The following is a 4,865-nucleotide window of genomic DNA, read 5'->3' as shown; positions in this document are numbered from 1 at the left end:
AAAATACATTGACCGCCCCTCCCGAAAAAAATCCTGGATCCGCCACTGGCGCAGACAGCACCAATGCCATGCATAGTATCAACAATTTCGGCTCCATCCACTCTCCCTCACTGAATCACTTTTCTCGACTTCTCTGGGCCAGGGCCTCCGAGCGGGACATCTACCGTAGGGCCTCCCATATCCCCGGCTCCTTGAACGATGCAGCCGATCTCCTCTCTACAGCGGTATGGGACAACCGCAGCTACTCCCTAAACCCAGCAATTTTCTCCCGCATTGACGCGGTACAAGGGCCATTCGAGCATCTATATATATAAAAACGTATGTCTGTTTGTCTGTCTGTCTGTCTGTATGTCCGGGGTACCCTATAGACTCGAAAACGGCCGAACCGATCGTCGTGATTTGTGAGCGTGTTCTGTGGGATCCAGCGGTGGTTATAGGGGGGTCAGTTCTCCGATGCGATGAGTCCTTCTACCTTAAAAAAATTATTTGAGTGCTCCACCCACGAAAATACGAAAACTCGGAAAAAAATTGAAAAATACTGAAATTCGCAAAATTCACTAACGCCTGAACCGATCGCCGCAAAAATTCAGGGGTGGGTTCCCGGGAGCTCCAGGAAGGTCATCTGAGGGTCGTCGTTCTCATGTTATGGGTCCTCCCCCCATAAAAAAATGATTTGAGTGGTCCTCTCACCGAGAATCAAAGATTTCATCAAGGGAAAGACGGGACTTCGATTTTCCGGAGGACATCTATCTTCTATCTATATATATAAAAACGTATGTCTGTTTGTCTGTCTGTTTGTCTGGTGTCACCTATAGACTCGAAAACGGCTGAACCGATCGTCGTGAAAATTTAGGAGGGTGTTCTGGGCGATCCCCCGGTGGTTATAGGGGGGTCAGTTCTTCGATGCAATGAGTCCTTCTACCTTAAAAAATTATTTGAGTGCTCCAGTGACGAAAATACGAAAACTCGGAAAAAAATAGAAAAATCCGAAATTCGCAAAATTCACAAACGCCTGAACCGATCGCCGCAAAAATTCAGGGGTGGGTTCCTGGGAGCTTCAGGAAAGTCATATGAGGGTCGTCGTTCTCATGTGATGGGTCTTCCCTCCATGAAAAAATTATTTGAGTGGTCCTCTCATCGAGAATCAAAGATTTCATAAAGAGAAAGACGGGAATTCGCAGGACTTTCAACGGCTGGAGCACTATGAGGGGGCGGATTCTCGGGAGCTCCTAAGAAGGCTATCGGGGGTTGCCGTCATCATTGGCCTCTGTCTTTCTACTAATGAATCTCGCTGAAAATCGCTGTAGCCGTGAAGGGTAAAGATTTTCCGGAGGAAATCTATATATATAAAAACGTATGTCTGTTTGTCTGTTTGTCTGTCTGTCTGTCTGTCTGTCTGTCTGTCTGTCTGTCTGTCTGTCTGTCTGTCAGTCTGTCTGTTTGTCTGGTGTCACCTATAGACTCGAAAACGGCTGAACCGATCGTCGTGAAAACTTAGGAGCGTGTTCTGGGCGATCCCCCGGTGGTTATAGGGGGGTCAGTTCTTCGATGCAATGAGTCCTTCTACCTTAAAAAAATTATTTGAGTGCTCCACCCACGAGAATACGAGAACTCGGAAAAGAATTGAAAAATCCGAAATTCGCGAAATTCACAAACGCCTGAACCGATCGCCGCAAAAACTCAGGGGTGGGCACTCGGGGGCTTCAGGAAGGTCATATCAGGGTCGTCGTTCTCATGTGATGGGTCCTCCCACCATGAGAAAATTATTTGAGCTGTCCTCTCACCGAGAATCAAAGATTTCATCAAGGGAAAGACGGGAATTCTCAGGATTTTTTATCGGCTGAACCACTATGAGGGGGCGGATTCTCGGGAGCTCCTAAGAAGGCTATCGGGGGTGACCGTCATCATTGGCCTCTGTCTCTACTAATGAATCTCGCTGAAAATTGCTGTAGCCTTGAAGGGTATAGATTTTCCGGAGAACATATGGAATAAAAGCGAGGGTACGGGAAAGTGGGGAAACGGAAAAGCGGGGACACGGGGGAGTGGGGAGACGGGAGAGTAGGGAAACGGGAAGTGGGGAAACGGGGAAGCGGGGAAACGGGAAAGCAGGGAAACGGGAAAGCAGGGAAACGGGAAAGCAGGGAAACGGGAAAGCAGGGAAACGGGACGCGCACCCAGAGCACGCGCGCCCAAAGCAAGCGCACCCGGAGCCAGCGCACCCGGAGCTGGCGCACTCGGAGCTAGCGCATGTGTAGTGAGTCTAGCGATACCGAGTCGCCGCGAAGCGGCGACCGGGAGCGCTAGTCCCATGATAAAAGATCCTCCATCCACTTCATTGAGACCCAGATTTTATTTCTGTGCTCATGTCCACGAACCGGTTCCGAAGTTCCGGACGCGCCGGCAGTGCGTGTTTTCGATCCGATTCGGAGTTTATTTTGACTCCACGCAGGAAACCTCGCTTCTCTCCTGGAAACAAATACCGTGACCCCGCTTAATCGGATCCCGTCGGGAACGGCAACTTTGGCCCCATTAGGCGAGGCATCCGATCGATCCGATTACCCCAATTGAAGATGGTATCCAAAGCAAAGAGCTCGGAGCGTCATCCGGTGTGTGGATGAGAAGTCGGCGCAATGTTTCCTGACCTGGAATCCTGTTTTCAATATACCTAGATGGAGACGATCGGGAAAATGGGGGGATACAAACATGTTGCATGAAACCCTTATTCTTCCCGATTTTCTTTATCATGCCCTCACGATGCGTTCTCCACACACTTGCCCATTTCGCGGGACGGTAGACGAGGGCGATCCAGCCCCTGAGCCTTTTGCATGGTGTCGATTCGACTTCTTTCAAGGAGGATACACCTGGCTGACGACGATGGCTCAATCCTCACAAGCGGAGCGACGGTCCGATTGAGCTGAGTTCACTGTACCTAATCTGCGGCAATCCCAACGAAATTCGATCCAAACCTTAGCCGAGTTGACGGAATCGTCTCACAGAGTCAGTATCCCGTCCGATATCGTCGACGTCGGGCGAAATAGATTCATTGGATTAACTTGATAACTTTTTTGCGGAGTGTGAGTGCGATTCTGATGCCGTGGTCGAAGCTCCGTGGAGCTGGCCCGACATTGCTTAGCCGCCATTCGACCCGCTAAATGCGAGATACGCCCATTACCGACTGCGGGGAAGTAGGAGCGGAACACCAAGGAAATTACAGGAGAAAACTCTGGGACGATGGATCCGTATATGATTGCATTGACCTAAGCCTTTTCTTTCGCAGCGGGAGTTTTTCTCTCCTCGCTTCTCGTCATGAGACACGGAAGCCCATACCGCCATGAATTTCGTTCATGTTCGTCGATGATGATGATGGGAACCGGCAGCCTCCTATAGTCGGGATCGTTCGAGGGTAGAGGTTCAGGTAGCCAAGTCGCGAAGATTGCAGAAGTACTCGGCCGGTTCCTTCATATGCGTATCTAATATGCTCGCGGTACGACGATGCCTCTGGTATTATAAGTACAGAGTTCCTTTGTCTCTATCGATAGATGTTCCATGTCGCAGCCTTGTCGCTCTGAGCTGAGCAGGACTTGATTAGAGCGTCAGAGCTCGTTGTGGTGGCAGGTAGAGCACCTGTCGCGTCCGAGATAATTTGGAGCTTGACCGGATAACAATTCTTCAAAATGATGAACCGACACGCTTGATCCTCGCGTACGCCCCGGGTACCGAGGCTTACCATGATGATGCTGCAAAAATGTGTCTACTCAGGGAGGATATGGAGCGACTGCTCTCTACGTCGAGCTCTGTGATAATTGATAATCATTGGTGACTTTTATTGTCCCCTCATGGACTGGTCTGAAGGAGGACGCCTCGCGGGTGGTCATTCCAAGGAAAGGATACTTCTTGATTTCTGCATCTCGAACGGCCTGAAGCAGCTGGTGACGGAGATAACCCGGCCGGCCAGCGGTGCTCTGATTGATCTCGTTCTAAGCGCAGACGGAGTGTTGGATTTCGATGACGTTGTGGCTGACCCATTGGAGTCTGATCATTTGGGCATCATGTTCTCCTTTGACGGTGTTGTCAAAGGTAGCCCTGTGCGCAACGGACATGATTTCGAGCGCGGACTACGAGGCGATAAGCACGACGTTGTTCGCAACCAATTGGCAACAGATTTTCCAAGACTCTGTGGCGCTTGACGACATGTACAACACACTGACGGAATACCTTTACTTCGTGGTCGACACTCACGTCCCTCTCAAAAACATGAGGAACGACCGTCCGATTGCTCAATGCATTCAGCGTCTGGAGAGCGCACGTAACGGATGCGCGGCTCCGGATGTCGCCGGGATGAAACGACTGCGCAAGCGACTCGAACGCTGCCTCACGCGACAAAGATATCTACCAGAGACGAAGATTGTGGACTCAAGGAATGCTCCGAGATTCCTCAAATATATGGCCTCTGGGACGAAAACCAAAGATGATCACGCAGTTCTGATTGATGTCTGTGGTGAGGGGATCACGGACGACAAACCCAAAGCTGACCTTCTGTGCGACGTCATCGAGGAAACGTATCTGTGTGGGGGTACTCGACTACCGGTTCCGAACTCGGTCCTGTGCCCCCAGGGGCTGCGGATGCTCGAGAACGTTGATTTGTCAGAGGAGGCTGTATACAGATGCCTGACCGCAACGAAATCGGAGAGAGGCATGAACCCAGAACGCTTACCTGCTCTCTTTCTCAATCGCTCTGCACTTGGAATCTCGCTGCTTCTAAGCCTCATGTACCAACGCTCCTTAGCTGAAGGCAAGGTCCCGAAGGCTTTCAAAGAGGAATGTTTAGCCCCTGTCCATAAGAAGGGCAGCAAAGCTGATCCGAG

This window comes from Galendromus occidentalis, unplaced genomic scaffold (genome assembly GCF_000255335.2).
Source record: "Galendromus occidentalis unplaced genomic scaffold, Mocc_1.1 scf7180000077534, whole genome shotgun sequence".
NCBI lineage: Eukaryota > Metazoa > Arthropoda > Arachnida > Mesostigmata > Phytoseiidae > Galendromus > Galendromus occidentalis.
Note: the sequence above shows the minus strand (reverse complement) of the source record.